Source organism: Hakea prostrata, chromosome 2 (genome assembly GCF_041222555.1).
Source record: "Hakea prostrata isolate BN-2017 chromosome 2, UWA_Hpros_2, whole genome shotgun sequence".
Classification (NCBI taxonomy): Eukaryota; Viridiplantae; Streptophyta; class Magnoliopsida; order Proteales; family Proteaceae; genus Hakea; species Hakea prostrata.
The window spans coordinates 61,831,797-61,854,635 of NC_142601.1; the positions used below are offsets into that span (position 1 = coordinate 61,831,797).

At 38.2% G+C, this 22,839-nt stretch overlaps 1 pseudogene; it reads right to left on the reverse strand.

Annotated features, from left to right (window-relative positions):
- Positions 1-17,608, reverse strand: part of LOC149025449 (putative calcium-binding protein CML41) — a 37,458-nt pseudogene extending 19,850 nt beyond the window's left edge.
- Positions 17,609-22,839: the final 5,231 nt, after the last annotated feature.

Genomic DNA, 22,839 nt, shown 5'->3' on the forward strand with positions numbered 1-22,839 from the left:
GTAATGCTACTGATATCAAGACAGTACCACAGTAGTATAACATTATAAGAATCTAATTAAAGAAATAAATTAACAAGATTCAAATATAGAAACTAAGATATGCAATTTATGTTGTTAAAGAAGTAACCATGCTTACCTTTTATAATTTGCAAAGGAATCCTAAGAAATCAAGTAAGATCTTGACAAACTTGAGAAGAAGGTCCTAAACAAGTGTATACAACATATTAGGAAAGATCCCTAACAGAAAAGATATCAAAACATCCAAAACCGACCAAATCTGGAGTTGCTGTACTCATTGGTCGATTGGATTGGTCCATCGTCCCAAGCCGACCAATCAGTCGACCAATGGAGACAGTGGCCTACAAAATCAGAGTTTTAAGAATAAAGAACCGAATTTGGTGGTTCAAAAGGGTACTAAACAAGGGGTAAACTACATTGGTAGTATCCTAACATATAGAGGACCTCAAAACACTAATCGAATCAAGTTTTCAAGTTACAAATTAGGAAACAAAAAGTTACCATAATTAGATCAATCATGGTTCTTGAAGAATTCAAGATAGAAATCATAGACAAGAACAATAGGAGAATGAATCATTGATTCAGATAAAGATATCATGGAAGGCATACTTAGATCTTCAAGAAAATAGACCTAAGAGCATAAATCTAAATAAGGAAACAAAACCTACCATAGATGTAACTGTCATGATTCATGAAGAAAGCATGGTATGGTAGAAGAGAAACAACTAGAGATTGATAGATCATGGATCATGTAAAGAAACATAGCAATTGACTACTAACATGATCAATATAGTAGATCTAAGAAGATCAGAATTTAAATCAAAAGATGAACATAGACAAGATCATGATTTGATCATGACTCCTTCAAAAGCTTGCAATGATCATGGTTAAGATCATTGCATTAGCCATTAATCCTTAGGAAGATCATGAGAGACAAGTCCAGAGATGTTTGCAACAGAGAATGCAGCATCTCCTCTACTGTCTCAACTCAAAAAGGAAAGAAAAACAGAGATGGAGAAGAAGAAGAGAGTGTAGACATACCTTTGATGCAAGAGGAAGAGTTTTGACGAAGATCCGTCAAGATAAACACCAAGGACGCAAGGGAGATGACTTGCAGAGGTCTTTGGTTCGTTTCAAAGAGTTTGGAGGCAGAAAATACGAAGTAGACTCGAGATTGTACTTAAATAGAGCAAGCAAGACCTAATTACCAAAGGCAGAACCCATTGGTCGAGTGGATTGGTCGACTGGTCCAGTCGACCAATGAGTCGACCAATCAGTTCAGCAACTCCTAAACAGGGAATTGAAGGCCCAGATCAAATCCAAACCTAAAGGGGTTTTGCACACATATCAAGTGACTTACCTAATAGGTAGAAATGCCTTCAAACCATGATAGAGAGCACTCCAAGTCCATCAACTAATCCGATCTTCATCAAGATTCAGTTTCCATAATTAGAACCTCATCATCAACACTCATGGATTCAAAGCCAGACACCAAGTCCTCCACTGGGATGGCCCAAAGCTGACTTCTTACTTTACTTCTGGTCACTGGACCTACAAATAACAAAGTTTCCGGGTCAAGGTTAGGGCTGGGTTTCACAGCTTCCTTCTGCGTTTTCTTGCCTGTGATTCTCCTCTACCAATTGTCTATGTTGTTAGGCAGATTGTTTCTGAGCAAAACAAAACATTTGAGAAATTGGAAGGTGTAGTACAGTAATTTCTTTTGGTTTTTTTCTCCCCCTTTTACGACTATTTTGGACATGGCTATTACGGCTAAGGTGTTCTAGTGTTAATGTTAGAAAGCAGCAATTTACTTCTGGTTCAGGTGGTGGTGATGAATTGTTGTACACTTTACAGAAAAGGCGAAAAATTTGAAAAGGAAAAGAATTTAACCCCCCAAAATTTAGTTCTGTGGATGAGATGTGCATCATTCTTTGAATGTTTCCATGATTTTCTTCAAATCACATTTTCTGTATTTTACTTCGATTGAACTATGTATTTTACTTGGTATCAGTTCTCACGTTCATATCCAGATTTTAATTTCTGGTGTTGTCGTTGTTGCATTTATGTGATTTCCAAGAGGTTGGTATTACTATTCACCGCTCACCTACAAAGCTACAGAGCATTCATATCAATTTTGCCTGGCCAGTGAACCAAGTATCAATAAAAGATCTGTTCATGGTGCAATTGCAAATTTGTAATCATCCCTACCTCTTCCCTGTCAGTAATTGCAAAAGCTGGTTTTACTTCCAGGAGAGTTTTAAAATTTTGCTCAAATGAGAAGAGTGGAAAGAAAATGACAAAAAATAAAAGTATTTCGTTCTTTGTGGCTAGAAATTAGGGTAGGTGGATTTTCTACTGATCTAGTTGGGTTCCAGCAAATAGTATAGCTCTTTGTGGCTAGAGATCGTGTTTCAGGTGGGGTGTTATAATTGGTTCTCCTTGAGCAACTAAAGTGGGGACTTAGGATTATATAGTAATGAAATGAGATTAGATATAAATATATTTGCTGTGCATTGAATTTTGCAACTGTGTTGTATAGTTTATACTCATTCTCATCCAACCACATGGCTCATGTTCTATAGGTCTCTCCTTATGATTAGTTTAAACTCTTTATGTTCGTCATCTTGTAGGTAAGATCATCAAAGAGAAGATATAAAATTAAATATAAGAGAGCTTCATAGGCTCTCTCTCTATATACAGAATAAGACAATATTTGATTATTAAGTATATTAAATTGCATGAGAACGAAGCTCTTAAACTGTTTAATTGACTTTGAAGTCTCTGGTAGTCCTTTCATTGTTTCTTTCTCTGGGTTATATAAGCTATGGCTTCTGAAGGTGACAGGGTGAAATGTTTTAATTGAACCACTTTGCTGAGCTTTTCATCATGACCTGGCCTTTTTGAAGTTCCACCCACCTGATGATCTCATGTTACCCACTCTAGGTTTGGTCCCCAATCTATATGGTTCTTTTATTGTCAATTAGCAAAACAACAATAATCTACTATTGTCAAATCCTTTGGAACATGCCTCACTTATAGTTTAGTTGGATACTTTACTTTGTGGTCTATTTTTTAAACACAAAAACTTTGTATCAGGATATCAACATCCAGTGTCAATGATGTCAGAAGTTCTTATTTGAAGTTCAACAATACAAATTGCAATTGTGGGCACCGAGCTGCAATCAAAATTTCAACATCAGTCCGACATCCTAATATGTTATATCAAGTATGTGCATCATTTCCTAGGGGATGTAGTTTTTTTCAGTGGTGTGAACCAATAGGAGAAGTGTGGACAGCCACTCCTTCACATGGGATTGAAAGAGGCCAAGATGACCCACTAGTTAGGGAATTGTTGAAGTCCCAAAAGAGGGGAATGAAACACATGGAGAGCATAGAGAAGGATATAATGTTAATTAAACATTTAGTGATAGGAGTAGCTGTATTATGTGGTGTATTTTTTTTCTTATTTGGTTCACTTGTAGTGTAGTAGTTTGTGATGTTGTTATGGACTTTTAACTGATATTATGACTATTCTTATGTAACTTTTTTAAATGTTAGAATCATTGTCAGCACCTTTACTAGTTGTTAAGTAGTATAACATATCATCATTATTTGTATGAATTAGTAGTTTCAAAAATGGCAACATCAAACACTCAAACTGCCACTTGGAGCCAACAAAATACACAGATTTTTATTGAGATAATGGTTTAGGAGGTTAACGCAGGGAATAGAACAACATCCACATTCAACAAGGTAGGGTGGAAAAATATTTTGGAGAAATTTCGAAGTAGATTAAACATCAATTATGAAATGAAGCAGCTGACAAACAAATTCAACAAGTTAAGGCAGCAGTATGCTAGTTTCAAGAAATTGATGGAAACATAAGGATTTGGGTGGAATCTTGTCTCCAAAACTGCCACTGTTGATGATGAATCATTATGGGAAATGCACATCAAGGTAATTTCGGTTATGGTGCCACTGTTTATAATATTTGATTAAAATTCATAAATTGAATATGAACCGTATGCTAATGTTCAATGACTTGCAATGTTTATGACAAGACAATCCAGGCTGGGCTAAGTTTAGGAAGCATGGCCTTCCTGAGTGGGAAGACTTGTGCAAAATTTTTGGAGGTACTTATGCTACCGGTGAGGAAGCGATGACTCCTGACAATGCATACCAGCGTTCAGTGGACTTGAGCATGGATAATGATGACATTGTGGGTGTTGCTAGCTCAGATGAAGATAACATTAATATGTTTTCTAATGTCAATCCTCAGATGTCATCTTCCCATCAGCTTCATACACCCAGTGGCAGTGGACCGGTCCATCCAACTGAAAGACATGACAAGACTCCAAATGCAAAGAGAAGGAAGAGAAAGAGCTCAGGCCCAGGATTAAGCAATTCTACTGCAATGTAGGGCTTCTTAGATATGTGTTTGGCAAAGCGGGACAAGTACCTAGCTCAGACTACAGCAACATCCGCTGTTAGTAATGACTTCAGCATTGCTAGGACCTTTGATGTTCTGATGTCAATGAATTTAGATGAAGACACATTAGGCGATGCAATCTTGCATGTTAAGTCGGATCCAACATTCAGAGAAGTGATAATATGTGCCCCCCCTGAAGTCAGACATCTTACACTAAAGCGGTTGCTTCAGCCTAACCAGCCACCCCGTGATCCTACTCAAACTTGAACCGTTTGTGTTTGCTTTTAATGTTTTTTGCTAGTATGTTTTTGTGGATAATATTATATGCAGACCTGGAGTGTTTTATGTTTGGACTTATATATTTCTAGAACTCTTTTGGTGTGTTTTTTTCATTTTTAGTTATGGATTGTATGGATGATAAGTATTTGAACATGATTTATATGATTATTTTCAGGGACTATCGTCATAATATGACAAGTTCTTCCTCTTTTGATGAAGATGATCTTATCGAGTTATTAGGTTTGGAATTCCTACTGACGGATCAAACACAAGTGACCGTGTCCCTGAGCCAATAAGAGATAGCAAACTCACGGGACCTGAACGTGTTAGAGAAATATTAGACGGACACGTAGATCGTGTCTTCGAGAGATTCAAGATGGAACGACATGTGTTTTATAACTTAGAGGTGAAGATGCGGCATCGAGGATGGTTAGATGATACTAGGTATATTCGTGTTGATGAGCAACTTGGTATATTTATGACATTACTTGGTCGAGACTTTAAATATAGAGATGTGGCCGAAGATTTCCAATGTTCGCCTGAGACAATCACAAGAGTATTCAAGAGAGTGTTAAAAGCTTTTGTGATGTTAAGCAAAGAAAACATAATGCCTCCTAACCTTGATGCAATTCCGCCAGAGATACTCACAAATCCAAAACACTTTCCTTACTTTAAGGTATGATACAAGCTTTTATTATTGGAATACAATCTCCCACATGCATACTTTATGCTCCTCACCACTTCTATTAATGGGTTTGAGAATGTTCATTGTACTAGGATTGTATTGGTGCAATCGATGGCACCCTTGTGCATGCAATGGTACCGGCTGGAAAACAAGTACCATATCGTGGAAGGAAAGGAGTCACCACACAAAATGTCATGCGTGCGTGTTCCTTTGACATGAAATTCACATTTGTCTATTCTGGCTGGGAAGGTTCTTCAAATGATTGCAGAGTTTTAGACAAGCGATTACAGACCCTGCAATAAATTTTCCTCGTCCTCCTCCAGGTAAATTTAATACAACTACTTCATCGATAATTTTTTTATCCCTTCATTATATTTAAACTTATGGGACTAACTTTTATTATCTTAAATTGTCGTAAGTAAGTATTATGTGGTTGACTCCGGATACTCGACTTTATCTGGATTCATGACACCACCATTCAAGGGTACTCGGTATCATTTGTGAGATTTTAGGGGGAGAGGTCGAGGGCCTAGGACTGCTATTGAACTTTTCAACCACAGGCACTCTTCAGTGAGGAATGTATAGAAAGGTCTTTTGGATGCTTAAAGAGCAGGTTCCCAATTTTGAGTAAAATGCGTCATGGGTTCACATTACGTACTCAAGCCAGAATTGTCATTGCTTGTTGTGCTATTCATAACTTTATCCGCGATGAGCAAATTGCGGACAAAAAGTTTGAAGAATTCGGAAACCCGCATTGGATATCTGAAGAAGTAATATCGGATCCTGATATTCCCCCTGATAACACCCAATCAGAAGCAAGACAAATGGAAGAGAAAAAGAAGAAAATTGCAAATGAATTGGCAGCAACAGCGAAACTCCCATTAATCACTTGAAAACATCAATGATAATCTCACTTGATTTTATGTAAGCACCTATGTATGAATTGAACATGCATGTGTAGTTATTTTTAATGTCTTTTATATTTATCTTTTTAAATATTTTATTAAAAAAATGTACCTATTTTGGCACAGAAGTTGTACATACCATACAAGATTCTGTGCCAAGATGGGCCAAAGAAACGTGCCCAGCTGTAGGTTACCATACAAGATTATGGCAATGATTCTGTGCCAATTTGCCCACTTGCCCCCCCCCCCCAAAGAGAAGAAAAAAAAAAAGAAGTGTGGGGAGGGGGGGGTGGGGGGAAGGGAGGGGACCCCACCCCAAAAAAAACCAACCCCCCCTTTGGGGGGAACACCCGCCACACCCCCCCCCCCAAAAAAATAAAAACGGCCACCACCCCTCTTTTTTTTTTTTAAAACAATCCCCCACCACCCTTTTGTTGTGGAGGGGGGATCAAAAAAACTACTACCATTTTTTTCTTTCTTGGTGTGCTTTTCTTCTCTCTTTTTTTGTTTCCCTGGCCGCGAGCCCCCGTCATTCAGCTTCCTCATATGTTTTAGGATCTGTCTCTACATTTAAAGATAATAAGGTTTGATTACTCTGAGTTTCTTTAGTACCTTCAACAAGATACATAAAGAAATCTGGGCCAAAAGATTTTTCAGTCCTTTGCCTTTTACTTCTCCTTGGTTCTGCACTAGGTGTTTAAGACTCTTCATTTATATCTCTCACAGTTAAAGAACTTGTGGTCCTAGGAATGGAAGAGAATTTGGTTTCATCAAAAATGGCATCTCTTGACTCAATAATAGCGTTCAACTCTATTGAGTGATTAGGTTCAATAACCATGAACATATATGCTTTGCAAGCATATCCTAAGAAAATGCACTCAACACCTCTTTCACCTAGTTTCTTCCTTTTTGGTTCTGGAATTTCCACAATAGCTCTACAGCCCCAAATCCTAAGGTACACCAAATTTGATTTTCATTTCTTCCAAAGTTCATATGGGGTCTTTGGGCTCTTCTTGAAAGGAACTCTGTTTAGTATATGACAAGCTGTTAATAACGCTTCACCCCAGAAACCACTACTTAAACCAGAATAGGACATCATAGCATTCACCATTTCCATTAAAGTCCTATTTTTCCTTTCTACCACGCCATTTTGCTGAGGAGAATAAGGTGTTGTAACCTCATGTACTATGCCCACAGTTTTAAAGTATTCAGGGTCATAGTATTCCCCACCCCTATCACTCCTAAGACATTTGATGGTTGTCTTACAAAAATCCTCAGACTCACTTTTAAATATTTTAAAATATTTCAAAACTTCATTTTTGGCATTCAAGAGATATACATAGCAGAATTTGGAAAAATCATCAATAAATGTTACAAAGTATTTCTTTCCTCCTCAAGTAGGGGTACTGTGGAGATCACAAATGTCACTATGTACCAAATCTATAAAGTTAGAATCTCTATTCACATTAGGAAAATGCTTCCTAGTAATCTTAGTCAGCATGCATGTTTTGCAATTATCTACATCATGGTTAACTTTAGGAAGCAAGTCTAGTTTAACCATATCATTCATTTTACAAAAATTCACATGTCCTAATCGACCATGCCATAAAGAAAATGAACCAAGCATGTAAGCAGAATTATTCACTTTATTCATTGAAACAGGAACAATGTTTAACTTAAACATACCCTCATACACATATCCTTTCCCCACAAAGAAACCACCTTTGGTCAAAATAAATTTATCTGACTTAAATACAAGTTTGAACCCAAATTTACTTAAAAGACTTGCAGACACAAGGTTCTTTCTAACTTCTGGGACATGGTAAACATCTGTCAGAGTGAGGGTTTTTCTAGAAGTAAACTCAAGTTGCACTTTCCGTTTTCCTTTCACTGTAGCAGTGGAAGCGTTTCCCATATAGAGAATACTCCCATCTTCTTCTGACTTATACTCAGAAAAGAAACTTTTGTCATTACAGACATGTCTTGTAGCACCAAAGTCGACCCACCTAGGAAGTATCAACACCAAGAACATTAGCTTCAGAAATCATAGCCACTAGGTTCTCCTTATGGTTGTTCTTGTCATCTGATTTATCTGATTTCTTTTTCAGAAGTCGACATTCCTTCTTGATATGACCCATCTTGCCACAGTGATAAAAGGGACCCTTTTTCTTCGGATCAAACTTCTGTTTCTTGTTGGGATTAGAACTCGAGCTCCCCCTCCTCTTCATTTTACCTTTGTCAGAATCTTTCTTCTCTTTAGGGTCTTTGCCTTCCTCCACTACAAGAACTTTAGAGGTATTATTTTTATCATGGATTCTGTCCACTTCTTCAATCTGCATATCACTCTCTAGTTCTGCAAGAGTGACATCTTTTCCTTCTTGTGCTTCAGACTTTTCCTATAGTCTTTCCAGGAGGGAGGTAGCTTGTCTAAAATGGCTGAGACAACAATGCTTTCATCCATTTTCATACCATATTGGGAAAATTGATTGAGGATTTGTTTTATTTCAAAAAATTGTTCCATCACTTTTCTATTATCTACCATAATGTATCGAAAAATCTTACTTGCAAGGAACTTCTTGCTCGTCGCATCTTCCACTAGATAGGTGTTCTGCAAAGCATCCCATATCTCTTTTGTAGACTGCTTCTCATGGTGCATGTCGAACAGAGTGTCAGACAGAGAATTGCAAATATGACCTTTGCAGCAGTAGTCATCAGTCTCCCACTTCTACCTATTTCGCGTCTCTGCGACTGTTTCGTTCTCCTTCTCTTCTGGTTTGGGTGTCGTCAGTACATACACCACACTTAATTGACTCAACAGGAAATGCATCTTCTTCTGCCAGCACTTGAAATTAGTTCCATCAAAACGATCCAACTTGATGATGTCCATCGCAAGTTGCTTCAGTGACTGTGCCATCTCAAAAAAGCAATTACGTCTTAAGATTGTAAAAGAAACGGAACATGAGATCACAGAATGGAAGTAGGAACTTCTAGGCATGTTACAACATTGCTTTCCTTAAGACATAATTCGCCCTCACATCAAGGTGCTATGAGGTACTGCGAACCATCTCCCATGATACAAAGAAGCCCAACTTCGAGAATAGAGAAGACTTCGGGATTTTCGTATATTTTGTTGTTGTGAAGCTAGAAGGTTTTAATAGGCATTGAGGTGCCTCTACTGAACAGTTCATGACTCTGTTCGTATGGGTGCACCTCTCTGTAGCGATACGAATGCTGATTTTCAAATATGAGCCTTCGGATTGTTCGGCCGCATGATCTAACGGTCCATATTGAACCATCAAAACTATACTTATGGATCTACTCCCATCGCCCTAGATCTACCGTTGATCAAAACACATGGTTCATATATGATCTCGCTGTGCGTGCGCCACAAACACCTAAACAGCCCACGCCCGCGTGCCGCGAGCGCGCTCGGATGGTATACCGTCCTCGCTCATACATTGCACACGCATTGGCGTGTCTCATTATTATAAATTAAAGTTAATAGGTGGTACCTATTAATTAACCTGGATTCCAACACCTCGGTTTCCAATGTGGGACTATATAATAAAACACTTTCCTAAAATAAATTAAGGAAAGTTTTCCGCACTTACAAATCCAATAAAATGAAACATATTTTATTATATTAAAAATAATACAACAGAAGCACTACGAGGGGTTGACATGTTTTATTTGGAAGGAAGAAGTCGAGGGAGGCTTAGCTTGAAACTCTTGTAGGATAACCATCTTGATGGTGATGATGGCTTTGAAACAGTAGTGCTAGCTGAAGCTTCTTCAAACTTTCTTTACAAATTCCATCCATACAATGATCTAGATTGAAGCCAATGGGTCTCCTGGAGTTTGGCTTCCTAGATTCTTACCATAGCTACGACCTGTGTCATATTTATAGGTCGGAGGGCTGATACCTTTTGACAAATTTCCGCCTTGAATTTAGAGAGGAAGCAACTAACAAGAATTTTGTCGCAATTGTGCAAATCCTATTAGCTAAAGCCTCAAAACGGCCTTTGTACTGTGCAACAGTGCTGGTCTACTTGAGTTTTGTAATTGTTGCCTCTGAATCTTCAAATTCCGATGGGCCAAATTGGATCTCCAATGCTTGCATGAATTGCACCGATAAAGTGAATTGAGCATCCATATGCATCCATTGGTACCACTATACGGTCAATCCGTCCAAATGAACTGATGCAATCAACAACCTCTGCTCATCGGTAATACTGTGGTAAGTGAAAAACCTCTCTACTTTTAAAGATCCATCCCACCGGATCTGTTCCATTAAAATAGGGAAAGTCAAGCACAGAGTCCTTGTGTGAATACTACTCATAGATTGAGAAAGGATTGAAGTGACTCCCACCGGACACTCTGTTGCATCATTGGTCACAGACGAGCTGTGGGGAGTTTCAAGCACACCGGTGTTACTTCAATTCTCAACCACAACCGTCATCATCTTCATTTCCTGATATACCTTTCCATCCAATGTCGTGAACCAATGAATCAATTTCATTAGAGATTGCCACTACTTCTCCATAGAGGTCTAGAACATTGAGAGTAATGATCCTTGTTGACTAGTGGTGTCACGCAACTTGTTCATAGCCTCATCCAACAGTCGTAGTCAAGTTTATTCTGCCATTGGCGGAAGAACGATCTGTCAACAAAAGCACCAATGGTAAGGTGGGGGATCAATGACCACTTCAAGGGGGTCTCCTCCAGAAAAGGAAAGAAGGATTGCGAAAGAAGATGGATACTTTCCATATCATTTCTCTAGTGCCTTACAATATTTATAATCCCACTCATGTACCCACAATAGTAATTTCCCCAACCCTACTATCTAACAACTTGAGAACTTCCTAATTAACTCACGCACTTACTACCACCATCACACATAATCAGTGACTGTTGTAGGCTCTCTATGCTGCCTTCGTTACCTCTTCACGTGACACGAGGTATCTGGGGTGATATCATGCTTGTTTGGTTCAGATCCTGTTGGAGTGCCCAAAGTAGTTGGTCCGTTGTCCTCCTGGTTCATATCATTGCTGCCATCTTCCAGACAAACCTTATCCTCAAGGTTCAAAGAAGGATACAACTATTGTAGTGTGGTCAAATCTTCCCAGGAAACGTCCTCTAAGGGTAACCTTGCCATTGGATCAGCAATTGCATTCTCAGAACTCCTCGACGATGCAGGCGTCGGCTATTAAGGATGGCGAGTGGATTTTTTTTTACTACAACAGCTGCAGCCTGCAACCAATCGTGGGGATTTTTCCATGTGTATAAAAAGTCATTGGACGGTATGAAATTAAATGGCAGGGGTTTTATTGTAAATACAATTTTTTAGGTTTACATTGAAAGATTTAACAGTTGAAAAATTTACAAAAGAAAACCCTTGAATCCATCCACTCTAAGTTCGTATTTCACAAGCCCTAATTGGAGATTCAGAATCCGAGTGCCTCTTTTCAGAAACCCTAATTGCTCTGGGTAAGCTTTGCTTTTGCGATGGGGGAGAAGAAGATATGGCAGTGGGGGAGCAAAACTAGAGCAACCATAGGTTTTCATGTTAATCCACTGAATTAACTAGTCACCTCTTCCATCTAAAATGATTAATCAATTAATTAATTGAAAAATGAGTTAACAAAGAACATTTGGATTTAGAAACCAAGTCAAGAATGAAAATCTATCAGAAATGCCCAAAAGTAAAATTCAACGAGAAGATCCGGAACTAATGAAACTCCTGAACCTCGATGCACATCATCTAATTCACATATACTTAACAATTCATATACATAATTGGATGTGCATCTGGGACAATTGTGGCAGCCTCCTATGTAGAGGCAGTAAGATCAAGGATGTCTTGGGTTTACAAATTTAACCCTCCACGCCTTCCCCCCATCCCCCATCCCATCCCATGGGCTTATGAGTATCAGTCCTTGTGACTGGTTTGATGATAAAAAAAAAACACACACACACACACACAAGGAAGATAACTGTATTTGCACTTACTAGTGCTACTAGTAAATCACATTAAGCTCCATATAATTTATTAGCATGTGAAATAGGATATTAGCATATTATAACTTTTCACATACCCAACATGAACATTGATCATGGAACTTTGATTCCTCAAGTAAGAAAATGTTTATGTAACCAACTGATTTACCTAAACATAATTTTAGATCCTGCTATTACACATTCAAAACATTTGTATTACGTCCCATCTAAACAAAATAGGGGGTGGGGGTGGGGGTGGGGAAGCCCTGGTTCAACAATTGCTACAATAGACCCTCTAAAGGATCTCACTTTTCTTTCCTTTACCTGTATCCTTCTTCATTTTTCTTTTAAGTGTGATAGAGGTTTCTCCCATTCTAACGCTCCCATCTTAGTCCCCCTTCCTCCCCTTCTCTTTTTTTACATTTTTTGTTTGGACCTAAAACCCTAATCCCAAAAATAGGAACATAGTAAAATGGCCAGGAATTCTCAAATCAGAAGTATAATAAAAAAGAGAAACTACCTTTTAAGAAGATCTTCTCCTCAACTTGTGCCTTCAAATTTGACTTCAGTTCTTCCAATTCCTTGCTTAACTCTTTTTATTTAAAAATTTTCTTTTAAATCTTCCCTCTTTCCCTTTGTTTTTCACTTTTCATCTTCCCAACACGCCCTCATCAATAGTGATACAAAATCCCCCCTCAAGAGGACCCTCACAGGCACTGATTATTTTCTCTCTCACTTCTCTCCTTCTTTTCCTTCTTCTTAGGCTCTTGTACTGCACAAAGCAAAATGAGAAAGGGATTTTCTACACATGGCTATAGTTCTTCCCCCTCCCCCAATTCAACTTGAGAAAAAGAAGAAGAAGGTATCCACAATAAATATCCTATTATGTCCTTGTTCATATACCTCACTAACAAATATTGCATTTTGCATAGCTATGGTACCCTTTTACATCGTATTTACCAACTATCCATTTACTTTCCCTTTAAAGGTATAAATCTTAAAACTGAACTGAGAAAAGTAGCCTAGACTCTAGATCAAATTGAGAAATTATTCAAATCAAATTGATATCTTATTGGGTTGGTTTAATTGGTCATCATCCCAAATCAAATCGAACCAAATTGAACAACAAGTGGTGCTCAAATTGAAGCCAAAACAGACTCAAAGCCCAAACTAAACTCAAAACCAAGCCAATCTATCACAATAAGAAACTAAGATCACCCACTAGCAGTGGCTTGGTTGAGAGGATGCTTGCTAATTTTATATTACATTTAGTTGGTCCACAACAAGAGGATGCATGATGGAGTGATTTGATATCCATGTTGGGTGGTTCACCAAGCAATTTTTGACTTGGGGGTGCATGAGTTTCAGGTGAAGGGCAGATAGTTAAATAACAACACTCTCATACAAGAAATGACCATTGGCTTGAATCTGAAAAAAACTGAGTTCCACCCCCCATTGGAAATTTATTGGTCTCCACCTAGTAAGGAATGGGTGAAACTTAACATTGATGGAAGCTCTCTTGGGAACCTAGGGAGTGTAGGAGCAACAAGTGTGTTCAGAAATGAGCAGCTACAATCTTTAAATCATATAGACTATACTTGGGTGTTCAAACAAACTTTGAAGCAGAAATAGAAGCAATCCTCCTTGATCTCGAATGGTTCCAGGCATATGGGAATAAATAAGCTCTGGATAGAAACCAATTCTGTGGCTGCAGAATGTGTTTTTTGAAGAAGAATCGTCCCGTGGTGGATACTTCAATGATGGAGAGGGCTTGAAGCTTCTTGGACAGCGTACAATGGAAAGTTTCACATTGCTACCAGGAAACAAATATGGATGTTGATTTCCTAGCTAGGTTATCAGCAATGTCAACATCCTAAGAAGTTGATACATAGAGGTCTAGTTTGATCAGAAGAGAACTCCAATAGGATGCATCTGGTTGTCCTAGATATCGCATTGTCTGCTGTAGTTGCTGCTTGTGGAGTTAATTTTTCCCCTAGTTTTCTTATATGATAAATAAGTGTGGAACCATTAACATTGGGTGTATTAGGTTCAACTTGTGGTAACCCCCATGATCCTAACCCAAAACCTGAATTGTAGGAATGAAAACCGGAGCATCCAGTGGGAGAAGAAGATCCAGTCAAAATCCTGATGGTTTCGGGAGGTGGATATCTAATTCAAGAGAGATAGAGTTAGGAGATGCTAATGAGCAAGGTAAGAGCCTTCTAAATAATCACTAGGCTTGTACCAGTGTTTGGGACCAGCTGAGAGGGCAAACCACCCTTATACTGCAAAGTACTAGGGGGCAATCGGTTGACGAAGAAACTGCCACCCCATGTGGTTGATTGGATCTGTACAGTAGTTTTGACCTTTTTTCCCTTGGCACCCTATTTAAAGCCATATAATATTGTGAAGACAACTGTGGACTGCAAAGAAATTAGAGAGCATGTGCAAGTGAAGAGAAGATCTATTATTGCAGATCATCATTGGTTTTTAGATCTTAATGGTAAATTATAAAATCATGTAAAAATCCTAACTCAATAACCCATTGTTTTAGGTTGACATACCTGAAGTGCCAGTAGAAGAGAGTTTTGGACTATTTGAGTTGAGACTAGGGGAGTTTGGAAATTGAATCTATGGACTTGGAGGAGGTGGGAGATGGCCTAACCACCTTAGGTGATATTAAAAGGAGAAAGAAAGTCAACCCAAATGGGTTAAAAAGGTGACTTTAAACACCGTTGCCGCCGCAATGGTCTCTCCCAGACTTTTCCCGAGATGTCTTATCTGATATTTCTTTGCATGGTTCACAGAGTTGGTATTGGGAGGAAGCTGTAAAGCTTAACACTCAAATTACCGGCTCGGCGGGATGGCATCTTAGTCAATTAGTAAAGCGGATTTCTCCCTTTGCATTTCTCCCTTTTCTTTATATATATTTTTTATGGTATTATCTCCCAGAGCAGGTGAACTGCACACGCAAAAATCGATGCAAGAAGAACCCAATCCCAATGTAAAGCATACCATTCAGTCAAGCATGTTTAGAAGAATCTACCCACCAAAACCCGTTTGAACCAACATTCATTTGAAGAAGTTCTAAGGTCAATCTCTTAGGGGCGGTTGATCAAATTAACTACCTAAGCCGTACTCAGAAAAGGGCAATTTCTGGTTTTCAAGTATTAAAACCGTTTTTTTTTTTCTTTTCTTTTTCCCTTAACCTTACATACGAATTGTTTATGTTCTTTGGAGGTTGAAAGCTTGGGAGAGGAGAAAAGCTTTGGATTTAGTGAAATTTTTGCACAATTGACAGTGCCAAAGTGCGAATCACAAGGATAATCGTGTGTTGAGGTAAGGAAACCTCTAAAACCCTCTTTGCAACTATACCTTTGATGTATTTATGATGAATGTTTGCATTAATGGTGCTGGGTGTTGGTAGTGGAAGGAATTGAATGCTTGTTTGTGTTTCCTAGCATGTTTCCCAACCCCAATGAGTGATGGGTTGTGTTATTTTTTCCATTTGAGACCGATTCATCATCTCAGAGATGCTTGTGGGCGACACTTTTTTAACCAAATTGGGCTTTTTTGTGTCAAGATTTTGTTGGGTGTTTTGAGGGTGATTTTGAGGCATAAACATTATTCCATTGAAGCCTCCCCAAAAGTCCCCAAAACTTGGAGTTTTGAATAAACAAGTTGTGACCAACTTGGTTTGCAGCCTAGGGGGTGGTCTATCGGTCTTGTAGGTCTAGACCAATCAATCCCTACTCGACTGTGTGTTTTTGGTCCGATTGATGCTTAGTCTTGTCTCCAAGTTAAACCTAATTTAATCTACATGTTTTGTAGGGTTTGTGTAGCTTGTTAGTACCTTGATTTGTGGATTTCTTGGATTCTTGGAGATCATTTTTGTTGTTGACAAGTGAGGAACATCCTCGTGTATCTGTGTATTTGACTCATTTCCTATTTCATTCCATTATCATTGTAGTATTTACTCTTATGATTGACATGGTTAGACTTTGCATGATAAATGGTAATATGACTTTATTTTCTTATGTTATTCATCATTCATTTCATTTCAAATTATGATTGTGAATGTGATGTGTTAGAAATTGGGTGGTAATGCATTACTTGTACATCAACCCAGGGTTGTGGGTTTGTCCATTACCTCTAGTGCCTTTGCATTCACGTAGATAACTATGTACATGGTCCATAGGTGTCTAGATGCATTGTCTACTTTACCACAAGAAAAAGGGCCTACGGTGGCTTTTTCAAAATGCCGCCGTAAGTCTAAAGTGCCGCTATAAATCTTTCTCGGCATTTCAAAAATGTCGCAAAAAACGCAGGCAAAAGCACTGCCGTATTGTTACCGCGGCACTAAATGCAAACGTCGGGAATGGTGCTTTACGATGACACATTTATCGGTGTTTTCTAAAAACGCCGTTAAAAGTGATTTATTGCGGTGTTTCCTAAACGAGGAAACACCACTATATGCTATTTTTGCCGGCATTTTCAAAAAACGCCGTTAAAAGTTATTTATTGCAAGGAAACGCCGCTATAGGCTATTTTTACCTGCATTTTCTGAAAATGCCGTTGTAGACTTTAGCATTATTTTTTGCCGACAGTTTTTATAATTGCCATTATTATGTTATTAAGTTTATTACCAGCATTTTTAATAAATGCCGTCATATGTTACCTATGTCGGCGTTTGTAAAATGCTGGGATAAGTTTTTTTAATTAAAAAAAAAATTGGTTCCAAAAAGCCAAATTCAATTTTACAAATGAAGATCCAATTCCATCAATCCAAATTCATTTTTACAAACGTAAATGTGCCACTTTCAATAATACACATACCAACAATCCAAAATGTTTGCAGTGCCAACAAACTAAAATACATTTCTTGATTAGAGTTTAGCAATCCCTTGTTAAGTTCCTCACATTCTCCAGGAGGAAGAATCTTGGCCTGAAGTAGTCAGCAAAGGACACAAGAATGCCAGTATCATCTCACACTGGACTTTACTCCAAGTGCTCTGATTGAACATGTTCATTCCAAAAAAAAAAAAAACCTTGCAAAAGAAGAGGGGGGAAAAAAAGCCTTCATTAACAACAACAACAAGTTAAATAAACATTATTGGTCCCAGACAACATGGTCAAGTGGGGAAAGGGTACACAAACCTGACATGGAGGACCTCCATTGATGAAGTCCACCTGACCAGGTAGAGGCAAATTATTGATCTCATCACCTAGTTGTTTAGACAACTCCGCAGCCTCAAAAGTTGAAATGCACTCATCTATATCTCTGCATCTTTCCATTATGGACCTGCATTGTAGCCCATTTTCAGGTTGAATCAACAAATGAAATTGAAACATAACTATCTGGAAACTAATGCACATAATTAGAAGAAAAAGCAATAAGGATGCAAACAATGGTTTATTCCTATTTCCAACGATTTAGCAAGCAAACAATGAATAAAAAAGGACTAAGATTGAAAAAAATCAACCACCTTAGAATGACATTGCAATTGTTAATCAGTGCTAAAGCTTTGGGTGTTTGAGACGGAATGCCTCTCCAGAAGGCTCTTCATACTCGATGGCCCACTTGGTTACCGAAACCCCTAAAATTATTAAAACCAGCATGATCATTCACCAAGCATCCCAACAGAAACTCACCAAGAAGTTTTTGGTGGAAAAGAAAGAGATCAAAATTGAAGGTTACCAGATTTCTCTAGTCCCTCGGACAAGCCACCACAACCAGCAAAAATATCTAGAGTGGCTAAGCGACTTTTCTGAGATGCATCTATTTGTTTTTCAAGGACACCAGGATCACTTTCTCCTTCTTTGCTCTTGCCTTTTCTCTTTCTAGATGTAGATTCATCAACCTTTGAGGAGTCTAGTCTAATATTAGTTGGCAACTGTCCACAAAGATAAATATCATCAAATCAACAGGAACATGCAAATTTGACCGTAGCAAAAACAAAACACAGACTTTCCATCAACTGCTTCAATATAGTTCAAAATGAGTTTGTATGCCAAATCTAATGAAGGGTTGGTACCAACTAAAAGAATTGTATTGTTGAGACAAGTTAGCCACAGATGAATTACCCGCTTGACGGCTCCTGTATCAGGTTCGTATAATGTTCACAAAAGAATATATGTACAAAGATAGCAAGGCCATTTGAAGGAGGTACATCTATCTTTCTTCTAACTTTGCACCTCCCTTCTATCACCTCAACAGGCAATGTAAGCTTTTGTTCACTGTAGTAGACTTGGTGTTGAACCACAAAGAACACAACAGAGTCACAATTATCATCTGATGCAAGAAATCTAATAGAGCAAATCTGAAAATATTTATGTCTAAGATCTCAAAAAGAAAGAAGACAGGAATCTTACTTCTCTATAGTCAGAACTGTAATCTTACCTGCAAGGAATCCACAATCCCATGATTTGCAAATTCAACTTCTATCCATTACTTGGTAGATCAACTCAGCTGAATAACCTATCAAAAGATCAATTAAACTTCATTCTAACACACCATAACCATGAAGGGAATATATGAAAGATACATGGAAAACCAATTTTACAGCCCTGCTCAAACCAATCATACCAAGGAAACAGTCAGTTGGCTATTCTAAATGTTATCCCTCAAGCCTAAGCCATGCATAATTTTTCTAACTGAAGCGTAGTAGTCAACTTGAAGGTGTTGTAATCCTCTTCAAATTTCTTCACTTGTTTCTGGATATCATTTGACAGAACAGAATTGTAGAAACAGAACTACTAAACACATGGTTGTACTGAGAAAAGACTGGAATTCATTTAGTTCAAGTAATCAAACAGTTAGCATACCGAGAACAAAACGGTCCGCGAGGGGGGGGGGGGGGGGGGGGGGGGGTTCCCTCCCCCTCCCAAAAAAAAAAAAAAAAAAAAAAAAAAAAAAAAAAAAAAAAAAAAAAAAAAAAAAAATTAGTTTGGTCCATGATAGTAAACGGGACGAGGAACCAAACAGTTTTACCTCAGACCAGAATTAAGTAAACCCAAATGAAGTAATGAATTCTCCAATCCAGGCAAAAGTGGGTTTCATTTTTAATAAAAAAAATAATTGTCCAAAAGGAGTCAACAAGGAGAAGAAATACTGCTCCATATTTGGTTCAGCTCCAATGGATGTATTACAAGATCTGGGATTGTTCGATTGGAGCATAAGCAGCAAGCCTATAACTGGTGATTTGAGAGTGATTGAGTGAACTAAACTTAGTTTTACAGTCTCAGCATCAGCTGCAACTCAGGAACTGTAACAGCAGGATTTTGAACAAGGGAAGAAGGTTAGGAATAGGTGAATTTAGCTCACAACAGCAAGGTTCCTTCAGCCTTTGGGTTTAGTAGTCAATAGTATAGCGCTTAAGCCCTAGGTGTTTAGCTCTCACAGCAAGGGCCTAGCCCTTCTTAACGCTCGTGCAATAGACAAGAAAACAGTAGCAGAGAATCAAAACTTTTTAAAAAACTTAAAAACTAAGGACTCAATTAAAAAAATAAAAGTAGATCTAGCACGACTCACCCAGTTATGTCCTAAATTGGACTTGACGAGAATAGCGAAAATAACCTAAATATCCCTTGGGGAATTAGGGGACGTAGTGGTTGGGAAAGCGAGTCAAGCAACTCTAGGCCCTGTGCTGCCCCCTAGAAATGGTTTACATCATGAAGCTTCAGTGTTTCATTGTGAAGACTTCAGATCAATATTACTTCATTTAAAGAAGGAAATAATTAGCAGACTCTAACTAGGAAATCAATACTGACTTAACCTAGGAGCTAGCAAACCTAATCCTAACCAAAAAGGACTTTAAACTCAACTCCAGTCCCATTGAGAATTCTTGATGGTACATGTTGAACCATTTGACCATTCTAACAGAAATCACATGCCATGTCAAGCTGCATACGATTCACCAGGTCTGGTTGATAATACAGCAGTTATGTTTGTCACAGAATAGCAACAAATTATCAATAATTCAGCCTGCCTTTATTCTTCCATAATGGGAAATTAGAAGGTTGCAACTATGAAATATAATAGGAAAAGAACTCTTTAAGACATAAATAAAACTCAGCAATCCAATTCATTTGTTAGTTCTTGGAAAGCTTTAGAAATCCGAACTAAATCCTGATTAAAATCTTCTAGCATGTCTCCAAATCTGTAGAAGCATAAAATCCTGAAAGTTACTGATTTAAAGGAGCAGGCACTTCTACCAAAGCTGATTTGGACCTGTATGTTGGGTACGGCCCATGGCCCATTGAAATAATGTGGGGCCCAGTTTTCTTTAAGTGAACCGAAAGCGAATAGGGTTTATTTGAAAACCTATTTTGCTGCCTTAGCTACAGCAGCCGCAAAAAGTAAAAAGAGAACAGGAGAGAGAAAAAAAAAAAAGTTGAGAAATAGAGTGAGAGAGAGTAGAAGCGGGAGAAGAAAAGAAAGTGGGTATCTTCTGGTTTCTCCGGCAAATCCGACGGTGAAACATTGCTGGAATGAAGTGAGATTTGACGGGAATGGTCGTGATACCTAGCTCTTCATATCCAACGGTCAAAATATCATTTTACCACAGCTCTTGGGAAGCCTCTCTGGTGACTTTTCTCCATTCTCTCAGATTTCCATTTATTTGATGATGTAGTTGTGACTTTGTGTTCCTCTTGTGAAATCCAGCCCAAACCTAGCAAGGGCACCCTATCTGTTTTGGGTAAAGAAGGGTTTGTTTAAATGTTGACTTTGAAGTTGGACCGTGATTTCAGTTTTGTTTAATGTTGACTTTGAAGTTTGACCGTGATTTCAGTTTTACTATCTTTGAAAATCTTAGGAAGTCATGTCAGATCTTTCTCTTAGGGTTGATCCAATGTCCCAAAATGAGGGATGATGTCTTTGTGGGTCATCTCAGTAGAAGATATGGTGTTTGACCCAAAACCCATGGATATTGATGATGGTGTTTTCTTATGGAAACCTTAATTGATTTGGTGTTGAACTACTCACTAGTGAAGAAGAACTTGGTTGATGGACCTAAAGCTTAGTTGGACCTGGTTTGAAGACATCCCTCCATACTAGGTAAGTAGTATGATGTGTTGAAAGAAGCCCATCCAAAAATATTGAAGTTAGGCCCATTAAATCCCTATTTTTGAACAAGCTGTCCAAGCAGTGGCATTTTGGTAATTTTCTGTTTTTAAGGTTTTTAAAAGCTTTATTTCTTTTAATTTCGTGGTAAACATTCCCACTAGGTTTCTAACTCTCTATGGAACGTGGAAAGGACCTTAGATCTTCCTCTTTGGCAACCAATCAATCAGCAGGGTCAATTTGGTGAAATCCTAGTAATTCTTGGACTCTTTGTGCTATTTAAAAGGGGGAACTCCATGTTTTTCACTCTCAATCTGTTCTAAGCCTTTGGAGAACGTGGGAAGAGCCCTAGATCCTCTCCTTCAAAGCCAAGGAAGACCCTCAAGCATCTGTTCAGATTCCTTCATCGGTTTCTCTTCTAAAAGGTTAATATTCAATTCGCTTCTTCTTTAATTCATTCTTTCTTCTCTACTTCTGATATTCTGATTATAAGAAGTGTATTACACTGCTGTAATGACCTCTTCTCTAATTCTTTTAGCCCTAGAGTGAATCCCCCAATTCACTCTATGTTCTTGAAGCCATATGGCGATGATTCTTGAATTTGATTCCACCAACAATCTTGATGATACTTTCCCTGAATTTTCTACCTATCTTTATGATTGTGGGGAATGTCTCATACAATTACCATGACCTTCCCTTGTGTCCTCATGATTGAGGAGTTGATCCTTGTTTTTCCTTGGACCATTGGAAACCAAAAGGGAGAGATTTTGAGGGGAAATTCTTGTGTAACTCTCATGAGAGGGTAACCAATTGGTAACCCTTCTATTTTTATTAATTCATTGGATCCTCCCCAAGATTTTCTTTATTATGATTTCTTTATCGTTATTCCCTAGGGTGAATCTTTATTCTCCCTAGTCTTCCCATGGGATATTAGGATTTCTTTCCTTTAAATTTATTTACATTCTTTCCTCTCATTGGTAGACCCTTCCTGATTCCATTCTTGATTTTGAAATATTAATGAGATGTTCATTTATCTATCTTGGGTTGTTTTTGTAAGAGTTAATTATGGGTAACTCTCATGGGAGGTAACCAACTCTTATGAGAGGTAACCATATCTGAGACCCTAATGTTCTTTTATCTGTTGGAAACTTCCCAACACCTTTTCAGATTGTGCATTCTTTGTTTCTCTTTCCTTAGGGTGAATCTTGATTACCCCTAGCCTTTCCATGAGAGCCATCAGTTTTGTTCTGAATCTGCGCACCGAAGAGGGGTGAATTAGTTGAAATACCTAATGAACTCCTGTGCTTAATCCGATTATATTTCCCGAAACTAGACTTCTTAATGGACTTCCAGGAGAAAACCCCACTCAATTTGACCCCATATAACCTTCCAAATCCCTATCCGAAATTGCTGAACTATGTCTGTCAAATCCTGCTTGCGCATCAAAGAAGATGAGCTTAGT